Below are 18617 nucleotides of genomic sequence, written 5' to 3'. Positions count from 1 at the left end.
ATGCCTGGGAGGCAGCCCGGTTCCAAATGGAGTAAAACACACCTACCTGGGCGCTCAGGCCAGATTAGTCGAATCCCTTCATTGAATAGAACGGGTGTTCTCATTCAAGACAATGATGGCATAATGCCGGCCATTGCGACTGTACCCATAGGAGCAAAGCAGGAAGTAAAAGCAGGACATGTGTAGGGCTTTTGCGTGATCGTATTACCGCCACACCGGCGGTGACGAGTCATGAAGGCAGTCAAATTCCATGTGACCGTTTAGTCACGGTAATTAGGCTTCTCCAAGCTCTGATGCTGCTAATGGTCATTAGTAGCCAACCAAACTTGCTAACTGCCTGGTACACAGCACTCTATTGTCCCTCTAATCACTCTGACATCAATGCAAATGTAATTTAAAATCAATTCAAACTTCATGAGAGCCAATGATCTCATGTTGCGCAACATTTCCATAGGCTTAGCAATTACGAGAGAAAAGAATGATGTCCTCTTCTAAATAGAGGAAGATCCCATTAGCTTTCTATAGGCTAGGCCTACTATATTTATTTCTCAACTTTCCTAATATTAATCACATTGCTTATCTTTACAACAAGAGTATAGCCTACCTGGCTGGCATGGAAATAAAATCAGGGGAAAAGCGTTCTCCATTCGCTATTTAAGTGCAAAGATTACATGTATTTTTTCTCACTGCCCTGTTTCGAGACAGGTGCATGATAATGGCCCATTCTAAATCAAAACATATTTCACACATATATTATTTAGTATATGTAAAGACAAGATTAAATCAAGAATAGTGTGATGGGTGACAATCACTTATGATATATTATCACTTTTTTGTGTGACTTTTTCGAATCATATTCACACACCTCATGTAGCCTAGCCCATAGGCCTTATGTTTTGATAAGGTTTGTAATCACAACTAAAAAGGCCAAAATAAATCTTGAAAATCACATAAATCCGCTTTTCGTCACACCCTGATCCGTTTCATCCGTCTTGTGCTTGTCTCCACCCCCTACAAGGAGTCTCCTATTCTTCCCCATTATCCCCTGTGTATTTATACCTGCGTTTTCTGTTTGTCTTTGCCATTTCATATTGCTTTGTCAGATCTTACAAGCGTATTTCCCATTTCTCCAGTAATTTCTTTCTAGTCTTCCCGGTTCCCGACCTTTCTGCCTGTCCTGACCCTGAGCCTGCCTGCCGTTCTGTCCCTGATTGACTCTGCCTTGGATTACAAACCTCTGCCTGCCCTCGACCTGCCCTTTTGTCTGCCCCTTTGTATAATATATATTCTAAGAACCGAACTATCTACCTCCGGTGTCTGCATCTGGGTCATATCCTGAGTCGTTATAGTACGAACTGGCCATGACTGACCCAGCAGACTCGGACAAGCTCCACAACACTGTCTCCCTCCAAGGAGCCACCATTGGAAGACACGAGGAGTTACTGCATAACCTTGTGGAGGGACTCCATATCTTGGCGGAACGCCATGACCATGCCTTCCATGCATTGTTGGAACAATTCTACTATCTACTAGGCAGCAAGCCACAACGGTAACCTTCCAGACTCCCAGTAACTCCTCTACCAGTGGTGCTCCTCCCCAGCCTACCCCAGTTTCCCAAGAATCCCGCTTACCTCCTCCATGAGCACTACGCTGGGGATCCTGGAACCTGCCGGGCGTTTCTCTCCCAGTGCTCCCTCATCTTCGAGCTACAGCCATCTTTGTTTGCATTGGATCATTTGAGGATAGCGTATCTTATAACGCTGATGCCCGGGAGGGTGCTCGCCTGGGCTAGGGTGGTGTGGGAGCAACAATCCACCGTTTGCCTTAGTCTGGATGATTTCATGACGGAGGTAAGCTGTGGGCCATACAGGGAGTCTCCCATCTCCTATTACTCGCACTGCTCTCTGAACCTCTCCATGTGTCTTTGTGGAGAAGAAGAACAAGAAGAAGGACTCTGCGCCTGTGTATTGACTACAGGGGGCTTAATGACATCACGTTAAAGAAACGTTACCCTTTACCACTCTTCTCCTCGGCTTTCGAGCCTCTCCAGGGGGCGACCATTTCCTCGAAGTTGGACCTTTGGAACGCCGCTGTTTGTTAAAGCTGAAAATGTGAATTCCATCCCTCCACTATCTCTTTTCTGGGATACGTCATCGCTGCAGGGGACATTCAGATGGATCCTAACAAGGTGAGAGCGGTGGTGGAGTGACCCCAAGCCACCTCCAGAGTGTAGCTTCAAAGCTTCTTGGGGTTTGCTCATTTCTACCGCCGCTACAGCACCCTGGCTTCCCCCTTCTCTGCACTCACCTCACTCAAGGTTTCATTCACGTGGTCCCCAGCTGCTGACCAGGCATTTTTGGATCTCAAGCATCAATTCACCACAGTCCCCATCTTAATCCATCCGGACCTGTCCCGTCAGTTCGTGGTGCAGGTCGACACCTCGGACATTGGAGTGGGGGCCGTCCTTTCCCAGCGTTCTGTCCAGGATCAAAAGCTGCATCCCTGACCCTTCCTCTCCCATTGTCTTAATCCCGCTGAGAAGAACTACGACGTGGGAAATTGGGAACTTCTTGAGGTCAAGATGGGGCTGGAGGAGTGGAGACACTGGCTAGAAGGGGCAAAACATCCATTCTTAGTGTGGACCGACCAAAAGAATCTGGAATATCTCCGCACCACCAAGCGCCTCCACTTAAGGTAGGCTCATTGGGCTCGGTTATTCACTCGTTTTAATTTGACCATCTCCTAGTGCCCTGGGCTCATTCCTCTAACCTCACCAGCCATCCCGGCTACCACCGGACCCTGGCTTTCCTCCGACAATGGTTTTGGTGCCCCACCATGGTTCCTGACGTCTCCACGTTCATCGCCGCCTGCATTGTGTGTGCACAGAGTAAGACTCCACGGCAAGCTGCGGCAGGCCTCCTTCAAACACTCCCTGTTCCTCACCGCCCCTGGTCCCATATACCCTTGGACTTTGTCACTGGTCTCCCTCCGTCCGATGGCAACATGACCATCCTTACGGTAGTGGATAGGTTTTCCAAAGCCACCCATTTCATTCCCCTTCCCAAGTTACCCTCATCCAAGGAAACGGCCTAGCTCATGGTCCAGCACATTTTCCAGATCCATGGACTTCCGGTTGACATGGTCCTCAGTTCTCATCCCGATTCTGGAAGGCGCTCTGCACCCTCATTGGGTCATCGGCCAGCCTGTCCTCCGGGTTTCATCCCCAATCTAACGGCCAGTCGGGGCGAGCCAATCAGGACCTGAAGACGACTCTTCGTTGCCTCGTCTCAAATTGTATTATAAACAAATAGGAGAATGGTTAAATTAGCATTAGTTTGACTGTTGCATTTAGGCGGTCTCATGTCTCATTCAGGAGGTCTAAGACCCCCCTGGGCTCCCCGTAATTCGCACTCTGGTGACCATGGTCATTTGGCTGACCAATAACTGTCATCCAAAATTCCATCATTGGTTATGCGTGTCATCATCATAACCTGATGTGACTGACCTAGCGGACTACGCTAATAAGACTAACCTAGCAATGAGAACTAGCAGATAGTAGTTCTGTGGACTGCCTGTTAATATAAGAGTTATTAAACATAACTAAACCGGAAAACTCACTGCTTTGTCTCCATCATGATACATGACCTTTACATCCCTACTATCATGTCCTCTTTAGAGGTTACATCTCTATCCCAGGCCATGTACCATATTCCACCTCTCTCTGGGGACTAATTGGGGACATATTGTTTGTAAATCACTGGCAACCTAAATTCATATAACAAGGCCCAGACAGAGAGAGAAATCTGCGATCCGCGTCGGTCCAATCGCTGTTTATTCATTGTTTGACTTGTATGGGAACACCCCAGCCCAGGGGAGATACTTCCTGGAGACCTAGCCCAGAGTGGCCCACCATGCTGGGGGGAGCTGGGCCGTGGGCACCCTGCCAGAGTCCACATCCCGGACGGACCCCAGGAGAGGGTCACGCAGGGCTGCTCAGCCTTCCATCACAAGGGAAAGATTTTACCCAGGTCAGGTCACCCCCCAATTGATACACTGTGGCTTTTCAGAACAAGAAATCTGATGACAGGTTAAATATTTTTCTCTGTTAAGCTGTTCCATTCAAATGAATAGTTGAACACAAAAGAAAAGGCCTTACTTTTTCTTCTGAATAGGTGTCAAATAGACAGAAGGACAGGTGCTAGAGGGTTGAAGTGTCAGCCGAAAAAAACACTCATACCTTACAATCAATCAAACTGCCTTAAACAGAAACTAGGTTATTTTTTGCAATAAGTTCAAGCACTCTTTGGGGTTTAACATATCAAACTGCCAATGGTTGATGCAGTTAACTGGAAAAAAAACTATAACAAAGCCTTTCAAGCTATTTGGAATGTAAACATTGACCCTGGGCAGGAAAAAAATCTCTGGTAGTAAGACTTTAAAGGATCGCTGCATGGAGTTTCATAACTGGGACCTTTCTGTAGCTACCCACTGGGCACACGCTCGTTGAGTCAACGTTGTTTCCACGACATTTCAACGAAATGACGTTGAGTCAACGTGAAATAGACGTCGAATTGATGGCTGTGCCCAGTGGGTACTGAGGAACAAGTGGCCCAGGGTTAAACAGAGAAAAGCAAAACAACCTGAAACAAGGCAGGAGACAGGGTGATGTGTATCACAAAACAACCTGAAACAAGGCAGGAGACAGGGTGATGTGTATCACAAAACAACCTGAAACAAGGCAGGAGACAGGGTGATGTGTATCACAAAACAACCTGAAACAAGGCAGGAGACAGGGTGATGTGTATCACAAAACAACCTGAAACAAGGCAGGAGACAGGGTGATGTGTACCACAAAACAACCTGAAACAAGGCAGGAGACAGGGTGATGTGTATCACAAAACAACCTGAAACAAGGCAGGAGACAGGGTGATGTGTATCACAAAACAACCTGAAACAAGGCAGGAGACAGGGTGATGTGTACCACAAAACAACCTGAAACAAGGCAGGAGACAGGGTGATGTGTACCACAAAACAACTGGCAAATAACAGAGAGGGGTGTAGAGTTAGTTGTAAGTTTAATAAATTGTTCAAAACTAGAGCAACATTTGCAGGTGTGGGCTGCCGTGCAATGGTGGTTTTCCTATTTCTCCTGGAATAAATAAACCAAACTTCCATAATCCGTGGCAATTTAATGCCGGAAGTGGGACATTGATTGACAGACAACCTATCAACAACACACACTATCATAAGGCAATGTCTAGTTCCACCTGTGAGGGATGGAGATGTCAGTATGGTTCTCAGTCTACTGACCTGAGTGTCTCTATCACCAGTTGTTTTAACGTCATCCTAGCAACTTATAATAACCATGCAGAAGAGCCACCCAACTGACTGGCCCCTAAACTTCCTGTGACATATTTTCCTCGACAGCCTCCTCAGCTGTTTGTGGTTTTATATGTCCACAGCCCAAGGGACTTAAGTGAAGAGACAGGGCTTCCTTCCTGTTGGGGTGTCATTATGTCTTTCCTCAGTCTGCATTCCCTGGTGAAAAATATATCATGGCGGCATCTGAATCATCTAAAGTGGCTTCTTCTTCTCATCTCCTTTTTGAGTCTGCCTTCCTTGAAGCTACCTACCACCACGGCTGCGTCTCAATCATTTAAAGTGGTTGTCTCCTTTTCTCCACCTGCACCAGTATGTGAAGGCAAGCCAAGTGAAAGCCTTACAGTAGAGGAACTTATTTTCTTCTGTCCAGAGTGCAGATGGAGGGGAGACACGGAGGAGACATGGAGGGGACACGGAGGAGACATGGAGGAGACACGGAGGAGACATGGAGGAGACACGGAGGAGACACGGAGGAGACACGTTATGATTATTTGAGAGGCAGCCCACAACTACCTAAGAAGACTCTGGTTGTCTCTCTGGGTGTTTCTCTTCCTTTACAATCTGTTCTAGAATTAGCTTATCAGACAATGTTTTAGAACCATCCTCTCAAACGGTATCATTATTTTATAAATGGCCTCTAAAACCATAGCAGTTTGCGAGAATTGGCCTCAAACAATAGTCCCAGTCGGTATTCACGCAATAATTCCCCCCATTGACCTCCATTGTAAAAGAGGCAACTTCGTCATTGATTTTATACCGAAATAACAAAAAATGCAGAAAAGCTGCTGTGTTGTACAATGTACATGTAGCCAGGTAAATAATCCCGACCTACGGTTCGCAATGCTCCTATGTAGGGAAATAGAGCTTGCAAGAAGTGCCCTGTGGCTTCAGGCTATTCGGTATGGGAGAGTGGGAAATGTGGGGACTCGGTGTCCAAGTAGGCTACACGAAGCTATGTGTGTGGAAAACATTTCATCACAGGTAAGATATTTAACTTGTTTAGTACAGTCCGTTTGTAACTCCACTCACTACGTGTAGCTGTATAGTCTGTTTGTTGGTGTTGTTGGTCTTGGCCCACTTAAAGTGGAACTGACAGCATTTTAGCAACATGAAATCTTGTAAAAATCTGTTCATATACACCCTCAGGAAGAATATTACACTTTTTAACCTTTTCATACGCGAGTTCCAAATATCTCTAACGATCGCCCCAGCGGGAGTTGTTTTATGTACGTGATGTCAGAATGCATTCACTGTTCCAAAATGTGATTGTGACGCAACAGAACAGTTAACACGCACTGCCTGCTAATTATCTATAGGCTGTTTCAACATGTCAATTTCAAATTATTTTTTATCAAGTTGTATTTTCTAACTACAGTTTGAATTGAGGTGTGTTTCGCCTCATTAATTCACATAGGGAAGTAGCCAATTTCAGTGTTGCAGACAATTTATGTTTGAGGCTTTCCCTCTTCGAGGACAGCCCTTACCCATTTTGTCCACACATCAAGTATGCAGACTTGCACGAACTGGCACATTTTCTGGCTGGTGCTCACTTTGCCACCATTGTTGTTTTCCTTTCAAATAATAACTTTGGACAAGTGTGCTTTCCTATCAAAGTAAGTGCCTTATTTTCTGTATATCATGCTGTCGTTTCTAGTAGCATGAATTATGTATGTATGGAGCATAATATATTTACAGTTTTATTCACGTTTTCAAGTACTGGTGACAATTATTACATAGATTGTAACGGACACCTATGATGTATGTAAAATACTTTTTTGAAGGTTGTACTGATCATAATGAGTTAATGCTAAGCTATTTGCCAGCTATGTGTGGTGCCATGTTTGTTGACATTATACAATGCATTCTGGGTGTCACGTAAAAGTCCGTCAGACCAAAGATGTTATAATGAGGTGAAGGAATGGTTCACTCATCTTTCGGGTAAACTTCCGGAAGTGAATAAAGGGAAGTGAATGATTGTAGACGACACACCCCCTTCAACACGCGTACTGCAAACAGACAACTCATCTTGTCTCCTCTTATTATCCTTGGTTAACGCAAAAAACAAACATGGCGGCGTGCACAAACTACCCAATAATTGTTTTACTCAATTATTTAGATCAATGTTGACCTCAACCGTGATGTGATGAATTATAAATAGTAATTGCCATTAACTAATTCATATTGTGTTTTCTGTCAGCTGAGCGTTATCTAAATATCACCGCTAGTGTTATGTCAATATTTCTTCAGTTAGCGCTAGGACTAAAGTAGCTTACATTTTCCGGTTTGGATGACTGTGTATGCTGTTGGTACTTCTGTGAATGTCTGAACATGGCATCCAAAAATAAACTTGTCACATTCAGGACATCATTTTATAAGGACTGTGTTTGTGCAAAATGTTTCTGTGAAAAAACAGTGTGGCTAGCTCAAATGCTGACTGTCCAGTTTCGATTGACGCAATAATCTAAATAAGCGTTCTAATCAAACCGGACTGAGCTTCCGCTGCAGTGACCACTGTAGAATGATCACACTCTTTTGTTGGTACTTGTGAAAAGGTTAAAACATTTGACAAGCGAGCACTTAGATATGTGACTCGTTTCAGGAAACTAAGGGTATGTCGCGCATCACTACTTCACAGGAGCGCCATTTGAATGTAAACTTCTTTTTTTCAAATCAAAATTACAAATACAATTGTTAAAATAACAAGCCCAGTTGGTTTAGTCAGGTAAAAAGTCAGCAAACTTCCCGCTAGCCTTGAGTGGCTGAGATAATGAGGGGGCTGGACATGCCGAGAGATGAGTTCGGATTGGTAGCACTTTCTGTCTATAATATGAGCTGGTCAGTATGTGTAGGTAATCTTTTCTAACTCTGATTTTTTTTTAAAGATATCACATAGTATAACTGCATAAGTGTTGCGCTCCACTTTCTGGAGGACTGAGTTTTGAAATGAGTGGAATTAGAGGATGATACCTAAGGAGATGGAGCAAATTCTGGCGTTTGATTGCAAATATGCAGACGGAGTCAAAAAGAGAACACACTTCTGTGGCTGTTGTATAAAAAAACCTATCCGGATGACATCTTCAAACTAAGGGCAACCATGGCATCTGTGACAGAGGGAGAAGCGTCCGTCCAGATATCATGGTAAAAGAGTCTAGTTAGCTACATTTTCAGATATTATACGTTTCTAATTTTGTCAGAAAGTTGTTTTCATTTCAAGTTAGTGTACTGTTCGCTAGCTAGCTAGTTAGCGTTACGTGTATTATCTGTGTACTAATATTATTCGTATCTCAGAGCTATGTGAAATGCTAGTTATAGCCTAATGTTATCTATTTAACATTGAACCTGGTTGGTTAGCTACCTGCAGATTTATGCAGGGTAGTAACGTTATGAGTTGGGATTATGCTTCATTGTTTAGCTAGCTACATGTCTAAACAAAATACTTATACACTATGCAAATAACTATTTCAATAGAATGTTTATGATGTCACTGCGACAACTACCGATAGACGTAGCTGGTAAATTCGCTCTGGATATCTACTCTGATTTCAGTACACTCTCGTCTGAGTGTGACAGAATAACTGACGAATTTACAAACACTCAACACCCGTTTAATATGGCCAGTGTCAATAAATGTTGGCAAAAAAAGGGTGATTTAATTTTTGCCAGCAGCACAGTTGCCGTCACCAACGCTCTGGATAACATAAAAACAGCCTAACCAGCTCTGCTAGGGCGTATAATATGGTCGTAATGAGCTGTTCTCTCATTTGTGTCTGGAAGTAGCTAGCAAGCTCACCAACATTAGCAAGTTAGCTTGGGTGCTTGACTGCTGTTGTTAGGTCAGAACACTCGGATCAACCCTACTCCTCCGAGAGCGAAATGCTCTGAATTTACGAACTGACAATCTGACAACGCTTAGTTTACAAACACCCAGAGCTCACTCTGGCACTCCAGATTAAATTCACAAACACACCCGCAGTATAAGACAGCCATTAGTCTTGAATTCTTTGAGTGTTTAGTATATAGCTTCACATGTGAATCATTGAAGAAATGGATGGAACTAAACCTTAAGAGGGTGTGAACGATACTGAATGGGTGTAGACAAAGAAGAGCTCTCCAGTAGGTACCAAAACATTTAAGTTCATCAACTTTCAAAGCAGAATTACTTTCACATGGTTCCTCAACTGTAGTATATGATATACCATTTTCTAGCTCGGAGTCTCTACTTTTACCCAATGTAAAAAATACAATATCAAATTTTGCTACAGAAGACAAATGAAGGCAGTCAGTCACATATGGACATTTTCAGGTTTTCATAAATTCTTAGAAGTTTGGGAATTACGTACAGTTGAATTCAGAAGTTTACATACACCTTCGCCAAATACATTTAAACTCAGTTTTTCACAATTCCTGACATTTTATCCAAGTAAAAATGCCCTGTCTTAGGTCAGTTAGGATCACCACTTTATTTTTAGAATGTGAAATGTCAGAATAATAGTAGAGAGAATTGTTTCTTTCAGCTTTTATTTCTTTCATCCTATTCCCAGTGGGTCAGAAGTTTACATACACTCAATACTTAGTATTTAGTAGCATTGCCTTTAAATTGTTTAACTTGGGTCAAACGTTTTGGGTAGCCTTCCACAAGCTTCCCACAATAAGTTGGGTGAATTTTGGCACATTCCTCCTGACAGAGCTGGTGTAACTGAGTCAGGTTTGTAGGCCTCCTTGCTCGCACATGCTTTTTCAGTTCTGCCCACACATTTTTTATAGGATTGAGGTCAGGGCTTTGTTAAGCCACTCCAATACCTTGACTTTGTTGTCCTTAAGCCATTTTGCCACAATTTTGTTAGTATGCTTGGGGTCATTGTCCATTTGGAAGACCCATTTGCGACCAAGCTTTAACTTCCTGACTGATGTCTTGAGATGTTGCTTCAAAATAACCACATCATTTTCATCCCTCATGATGCCACCTATTTTGTGAAGTGCACCAGTCCCTCCTGCAGCAAAGCACCCCCACAACATGATGCTGCCACCCCCGTGCTTCACGGTTAGGATGGTGTTGTTCGGCTTGAAAGCCTCCCCCTTTTTCCTCCAAACATAACGATGGTCATTATGGCCAAACAGTTCTATTTTTGTTGCATCAGACCAGAGGACATTTCTCCAAAAAGTACGATCTTTGTCCCCATGTGCAGTTGCAAACCGTAGTCTGGCTTTTTTAATGAAGGATTTGGAGCAGTAGCTTCTTCCTTGCTGTGCGGCCTTTCAGGTTATGTCAATATAGGACTCGTTTTACTGTGGAAATAGATACTTTTGTACCGGTTTCCTCCAGCATCTTCACAAGGTCCTTCGGTGTTGTTCTGGGATTGATTTGCATTTTTCACACCAAAGTACGTTCATCTCTAGGAGACAGTACGCATCTCCTTCCTAGCAGTACGACGGCTGCGTGGTCCCATGGTGTTTATACATGCGTACTATTGTTTGTACAGATGAACGTTGTACCTTCAGGCGTTTGGAAATTGCTCCCAAGGATGAACCAGACTTTTGGAGGTCTACAAATTCTTCTGAGGTCTTGGCTGATTTCTTTTGATTTTCCTATGATGTCAAGCAAAGAGGCACTGAGTTTGAAGGTAGGCCTTGAAATACATCCACAGGTACACCTCTAATTGACTTAAATTATGTCAATTAGCCTATCAGAAGCTTCTAAAGCCATGACATCATTTTCTGGAATTTTTCAAGCTGTTTCAAGGCACAGTCAACTTAGTGTATGTAAACTTCTGACCCACTGGAATTGTGATACAGTGAATTATAAGTGAAATAATCTGTCTGTAAACAATTGTTGGATAAATTACTTGTGTCATGCACAAATTAGATGTCCTAACCGACTTGCCAAAACTATAGTTTGTTAACAAGAAATTTGTGGAGTGGTTGAAAAACGATTTTTAATGACTCCAACATAAGTGTATTTAAACTCCTGACTTCAACTGTAGATATGCTAGCCTATTAGCCACGTTATGACTAATTTGTGATCATTGTCCTTGCTAGTTTGATTGTATTGACATTCCCAGCCTTAGTTACATTCGTCAGTTTTTGTCCAAAATATTGAGTCACTGAAACTGAAACAGTGCATCCCGAATGGAGGCAGCAAACACTGTACCAGGCCAACTGTGATTTACAACCTGATAGCAATATTTTTTGGACTACCAAGAAATGTATTGGTGAATTATATTAAATCATGCATTGAACTGCATCCCTTTGTTCTGCCAACATTGCCTTAGTGTACACCATGGAATGTTGAATCAAATATAACCTATTTTTAAAACCTCTTATAAAGTTGGTTTTGTAGCATGAACTGGGATTTTGATCTTTTTGACTGATATTATGATTGTCTGTTTGTTTCATATTGGCAAAGTAATTAAAACGCTGGCAGTTCCACTTTAATGTTCTGGTCTAGCATTTTCTTGAACAGGGGCACAAGGGAAGCCCTACAATATTACGTTTTTCTAAGTAGTGAGAATGCTAGGGAGCAGCCGATGTTGAAAATAATCTTTAGACATGTACTTTTCTTCAATGTAGTTTTGTAGTTGACTAAAACAAGCAGAAAACAAGACAATTGCGCTTGAAAAAGGCCAAGCTTTTGCAGTGAGCCACTGGGGTAACCTAGGTAACCACATGTTGTTTTCCCCACAGCTGGGCAGTGTCACTATGTTCTAATACTGACTGGGTCTATAGCAGTTTTCTAGAATGGGCCTCTCTGACGACAGCAGTGTTCTAGAATTGGCCTCTCAGATGACAGCACATTACAAAGTTGCCTGTGTCATTAGAATCATCAGCCCACAGTTATTCATAGAATAATCCACTGAGTTTCAGCCATGGATATGTCTAAAATTAGCCCTTTATATCGGTCAGTGTCACTTATTTCCAAGCTCCTCCATTATTCATTCATTCCCTCATGAAAAATATATCACACATTAATTATTCATCCCTGGATCACTCATTCAGTGTATTCACTGCCCCACAATAGGGTTTGAGCAACATTCTCATTAGCTACTCATCAAAGGGATGGGAGGACATAACACATTTACTACTGCCCTCATCGTGAAAACGTGGCTTCAGATATGACTCATACATGTCAAATCAATCATCACTTGGGTGGCTGGTGCCAGAAATAGCCTTTGCTGACACTTATGTACCTGACTTTATCAGATGGTGGGAGGATGTGACTTTTAATGGCTGAATGAGATGTTCCTCAGTAGCAAAGCTGTATAACCTCTTGGCCAGCATTTGATCATTTATGCAGTCTCCCAAGTAGCAGCCTAATCATTCAATCATTAATGATGATTCAGATCTGACAGATAATAACCTCATGATGACGTATGTTGGGAAAAGCAGGATACAACAGTCTGGAAAGTGTTGTTACAAATGCAATGACTATATAATATCTCTACCAGAATATCAAACACAAAAAGACTGACAATTTCATTTAACAGAGACCCTAGAGTTACTATGACTGAGATGTTACAACTGCCGTGGTGCATTTGGCTGCTGTGATAACTTAAGAGCTCATCCCAACCTTCTCTCTAAACCTGAATACATTACTGACCAACACACAAGACAAAGATAGGAAGAGATCCACACCACAATATGGTTGGCCAACACCTGCTCAAAAGATTTCAGACAGTCTATAACCTACTAGAATGTAAAACTGTCAAAACAGGCCTATATTTTTATTGTATTCAAATACCAAGCTAGATGGTTGCATTTATGTCTTCACTGGCTATTTCTTCATTTGGCCTTTCATTTATATATTTGGTTATAGATCAGGAGACAGGAGTTGGGAAACATTTTGCATGAAGTTGCCCTTCTGCAATCTGTAACTATATTGTAACCATTGTGTAATTACTCAGCTGTAGGCCTAAACTGTACTTTCAGACAAGGTGTATGAAACAAATATTAAACTAGATTTGAAGCAACTGGGCCAGTTATTTTAGCATTAGTTACTAGTACAGTTACTGTGTGGTTATTTGGTAATTATGCAAGTGAATACAATTGTTTAACTAGGTATCAGTGCAACTTCATGTACAGTGAGAAATTATACAATGATGTACCGTAGGATGATGTTGATGATGATGTGATATTGTGAATTCTTATTTATTTTAAATCCTTTTTAAACAGTCCAGGTCTGGTCAGCCACTGTGGGCTACCTGACCTAGGCCAATTAACATGTTTTAAATCAATTCGGGGACATTGGGATGGTTCTAACACAGGATAGTTGTAACACTCTCAATATGTTTAATCAGGGGCAAGCTAGAATCATGTGACTCACTGTGCACATGGTCAGTTTAGTCCTCAACCCTCATCTGAAGAAGCAAGACCCTGTGATAGACTGCAGATTTTAATGAAATTAATCTGATTTTGAGGTAAGAATTTTTTTTTTAACCAAATTTGTTTTTGCGCTGGCATCACCTGCTTTGTCGTTAGATTCACCAAACTTATATCAGGTTTATAACCAGCGTGTGTAGATATATCCCTCCTGCAGCAAAGCACCCCCACAACACGATGCTGCTACCCCTGTGCTTCACGGTTAGGATGGTGTTCTTCGACTTGCAAGCCTCCCCCTTTTTCCTCCAAACATGTCGTTATGGCAAAACAGTTCTATTTTTGTTTCATCAGACCAGAGGATATTTCTCCAAAAAGTACGATCTTTGGGGCCTCCCGGGTGGCGCAGTGGTCTAGGGCACTGCATCGCAGTGCTAACTGCGCCACCAGAGTCTCTGGGTTCGCCCCCAGGCTCTGTCGCAGCCGGCCGCGACCGGGAGGTCCGTGGGGCGACGCACAATTGGGCTAGCGTCGTCCGGGTTAGGGAGGGTTTGGCCGGTAGGGATTTCCTTGTCTCATCACGCTCCAGCGACTCCTGTGGCGGGCTGGGCACAGTGCGCGCTAACCAAGGGGGCCAGGTGCACGGTGTTTCCTCCGACACATTGGTGCGGCTGGCTTCCGGGTTGGAGGCGCGCTGTGTTAAAGAAGCAGTGCGGCTTGGTTGGGTTGTGCTTCGGAGGACGCATGGCTTTCGACCTTCGTCTCTCCCGAGCCCGTACGGGAGTTGTAGCGATGAGACAAGATAGTAATTACTAGCGATTGGATACCACGAAAAATTGGGGAGAAAAGGGGTGACATTTTTTTTTTTTTAAATAAAATAAAAAATAAAAAGTACGATCTTTGTCCCCATGTGCAGTTGCAAACCGTAGTCTGGCTTTTTTATGGTGTTTTTGGAGCAGTGGCTTCTTCCTTGCTGAGCAGCCTTTCAGATTATGTCGATATAGGACTCGTTTTACTGTGGATATAGATACGTTTGTACCCATTTCCTCCAGCATCTTCACAAGGTCCTTTGCTGTTGTTCTGGGATTGATTTGCACTTTTCACACCAAAGTACGTTCATCTCTAGGAGACAGAACGCGTCTCCTTCCTGAGCGGTATGACGGCTAGGATAAACACCATGGTCCCACCATGGAATTTTCCAAGCTGTTTGAAGGAACAGTAAACTTAGTGTATGTAAACTTCTGACCCACTGGCATTGTGATACAGTGAATTAAGTGAAATAATCTGTCTGAAAACAATTGTTGGAAAAATGACTTGTGTCATACACACAGTAGATGTCCTAACCGACTTGCCAAAACTATAGTTTGTTAAGAAATTTGTTGAGCGGTTAAAAAACAAGTTAACGACTCCAACCTAAGTGTATGTAAACTTCCGACTTCAACTGTATATTTATACAGTAATTATTATTCAATGTGTCATCATCTTGGATTTGAACTCACAACTTCTTGGTTGCCGGCATTATGATATTTATGCTATGCCACCACACCTGTATTCCTGCACTTTGGACTTCAAATTAAATCTCAGTTTTGTTAAATATACGCTCAAGAAAAACTATGATATTGTATTTCTCATAGTGATTCAGGAGTAACATTGAAACAACTTTAGACAACTATACAGAATACCCTCAAATTGCTGAAATAAGTCAATTAAATCAACGATGAGAGAAAAGTCAGATGAACTGTTAACTAAAAGAGCAGTGCAGATGGCACTCTGTGCATAGATTTATTATAGGCATCGAATGTGTAGGGGAATGCTACAGACATTATTGCTCAGCAGAAATATCAGCACAACCAAAAATCCTGAAACTGGGAGTCCAAATCCCAGGTGGGGTTATATGAGATGGAACAGCGTACCACTTACTTTAAAACCACCATACCATTACTTTACTTATAATGGTTTGGGACTATCTGGGACCATCACGTGACATCCTGAAGACTGGTAAAACAAATGTCTTGAGAATATTTGTGTGCTTAATCTACGTCACTTTTGTTTTGAGCCGACTTCGCAATGGGCTTTGAACAGGGCACCTGGCTCACGCCCGGGAGGCAACCTGGTTCCAAAATGAATGCAATCACTTTTTACCTGGTGTAACAGTATCTCTTCCGTCCCTCTCCTCACCCCAACCTGGGCTCGAACCAAGGACCCTCTGAACACATTAACAACTGCCTCCCACAAAGCACCGTTACCCATCACTCCACAAAAGCCGCAGCCCTTGCAGAGCAAGGGAAACAACTACTTCAAGGTCTCAGAGTGAGTGACGTCACCAATTGAAACGCTATTAGCGCACACCCCGCTAACTAGCTAGCCATTTCACACCAGTTACACACCCTCCCCCCTTGACCTCCTCCTTTTCTGCAGCAACCAGTGATCCGGGTCAACAGCATCAATGTAACAGTTTTGCTTCTGTCCTTCTCCAACCTGGGCTCCAACCAGGGACCCTCTGAACACATCAGCAAAACCACTAGGCAGGTAGGCTAGTGGTTAGAGCGTTGGGCCAGTAACCGAAAGGTTCCTCGATCGAATCACTGAGCTGACGAGGTAAAAATCTGTTGTTCTACCCTGAGCAAGGCAGTTACCCCACTGTTCCCTGGGTGCCAAAGACAAGGATGTAAATTAAGGCAGGCCCCCATACTTCTCTGATTCAGAGGGGTTGGGTTAAATGTGGAAGACACATTTCAGTTGAATGCATTCAGTTGTACAACTGACTAGGTATCCCACAAAGCATCATTACCTATTGCTCCACAAAAGCCGCAGCCCTTGCAGAGCAAGGGAAACAACTACCTCAAGGTCTCAGAGCGAGTGATGTCACCGATTGAAAAGCTATTAGCGTGCACCCCGCTAACCATTTCACACCGGTTACACTAGGGGAATCTCCTCCCGCCGGGGCAACCTGTGTCAGATAATCAAACCCCTTCAATATCTCATGTGAAGTGTTCCAGAAACACGTTTTCATATGTGAAATGTTACGTGAAGTGTTCCAAAAACATGTTTTCACAAGTGAAATGTCACATGTTCTCACGTGATCACATCAACTTCACATAAAATCACATGTCATCACACGTGTTCACATGTGGAATTCATTTGTTTTTTTCCATGAGGGACACCACAAACATTCAATTGTTTAATCCAGATGTTGTAGTTTAGTTGAGAATGGCCAGTTAATGGAATGTAAAAATAATAAACATGATTAATTCTGCTGTTCTCATGTTTTCAAGAAAAGCTATCAATATTTCGTTGCATGTCGTGATTTATGCATTTATTCAAACTGTTACATTTCCCCCAAGCCCTGTTTCAACTGACCCGAAGGTGGGGTAATGTTTCCACAAAGTCACAATTTATCGGTTTTATTTAGAGAGATAATACCTATACCCATTTGTAGCAGACAGATGGAAGCTGTTCCTATCACGTTTTGAATGTAGTAGTTCAAACAATCTATGAGAAATTGACAAAAATGTCAGAAGTGTTACAGCCATCACCGGTCTCCCCTACAGTACAACTGTCTGGTCATCAATGTCTCATTAGGTCTCATGAAATGATCGCAGGTAAACAAGGCAAGCCACACAGTAGGCTATGTGATATTGGTCGGTTTATATTCAATTTAATCCGTTAACCTGCACACAATGTCAACACTCACCTTCCCTCCACGACTGCGTATCTTCTCCAAAGCAAAAGTTATAAAACTAGGTAGCCTATTAGATATATATGCCATAGCCATATTCCCGTGATAGTACACCGATACTTGTCCCCTAGTTGAAGTTATTGCAGGTTCTTCCGACTTCAAATAATTCGCTAAAGTTTATGGTTCGCGAGAATTAGGTTTCAGGTTATGTCGGCAAACCATCTAATGACAAAATATAACATTTAGGGTACATAAACTACAGACGCAGGCGCACCGAGAATGATAATTTCCAATCACAATGTCCGAAGTGAATTTTCATTGGAATTCTAACAAAATAACTCACAAGATTGTGACTCACCGAAGGTTTACACACTTCTCAGAAAAGGATAGAACCTTAATCCGTCCGACACGGTGTGGGTGGAGCTGCAGTGAACCCACTTCGCACTGAGAGACCTGTTACGAAAAGGCTATGTATCCTCTGCCGGGCACTGGTTCAGGGTATGGGCTTTAGAAACTAGCAGCCTGGTCTCATAGGCTAGACGTAACATAGTAAACATAAATCCGGGAGTATCAAATTATACTGGACAAAAATATAAATGCAACATGTAAAGTGTGGTCCCATGTTTCATGGGCTTAAAGAAAATATCCCAGACATTTCCAAACACACAAAAATCTTATTTATCTCAAATGTTGTGCAAAAATGTGTCTACATCCCTGTTAGTGGGCATTTCTTCTTTGCCAAGATAATCCATCAACCTGACAGGTGTGGCATATCAAGAAGCTGACTAAACAGCATGATCATTACACAGGTGCACCTTGTGCTGGAGACAATAAAAGACCACTCTAAAATGTGCAGTTTTGTCACGCAACACAATGCCACAGATGTCTCAAGTTTTGAGGGAGCGTGCAATTGGCATGATGACTGCAGAAATGTCCACCATTGAATATTCATATCTCTACCATAAGCTGCCTCTAATGTTGTTTTAGAGAATTTGGCAGTACGTCCAACCAGCCTCACAACCGCAGACCACATGTTACCACGCCAGTCTAGGACCTCCACATCCGGCTTCTTTACCTGCGGGATCGTCTGAGACCAGCCACCCAGACAGCTGATGAAACTGAGGAGTATTTCTGTCTGTAATAAAGCCCTTTTGTGGGGGAAAACATGTTCTTATTGGCTGGGTCAGGCTTTCAAGTGGTGGGCCTATGCCCTCCCAGGCCCACCCATGTCTGCGCCCCTGCCCAG

The 18617-nt window shown here is 42.9% G+C and overlaps 1 protein-coding gene across 2 annotated transcripts in view; it reads right to left on the bottom strand.

Annotated features, from left to right (window-relative positions):
* Positions 1 to 17853, bottom strand: part of LOC129868260 (glycerophosphodiester phosphodiesterase domain-containing protein 5-like) — a 60541-nt gene extending 42688 nt beyond the window's left edge. Inside the window, exon 1 of one of the 2 annotated variants that reach the window (XM_055942077.1) lies at positions 17730 to 17853. The gene's annotated coding sequence lies outside the window, so the exon portion shown is untranslated. The other variant, XM_055942078.1, reaches the window with a different exon arrangement.
* Between the last annotated feature and the right edge of the window lie 764 nt (positions 17854 to 18617).

The sequence above is a fragment of the Salvelinus fontinalis genome, chromosome 13 (assembly GCF_029448725.1).
Source record: "Salvelinus fontinalis isolate EN_2023a chromosome 13, ASM2944872v1, whole genome shotgun sequence".
Lineage (NCBI taxonomy): Eukaryota > Metazoa > Chordata > Actinopteri > Salmoniformes > Salmonidae > Salvelinus > Salvelinus fontinalis.
Note: the sequence above shows the minus strand (reverse complement) of the source record. Positions and strands in the feature narration are given on the sequence as shown.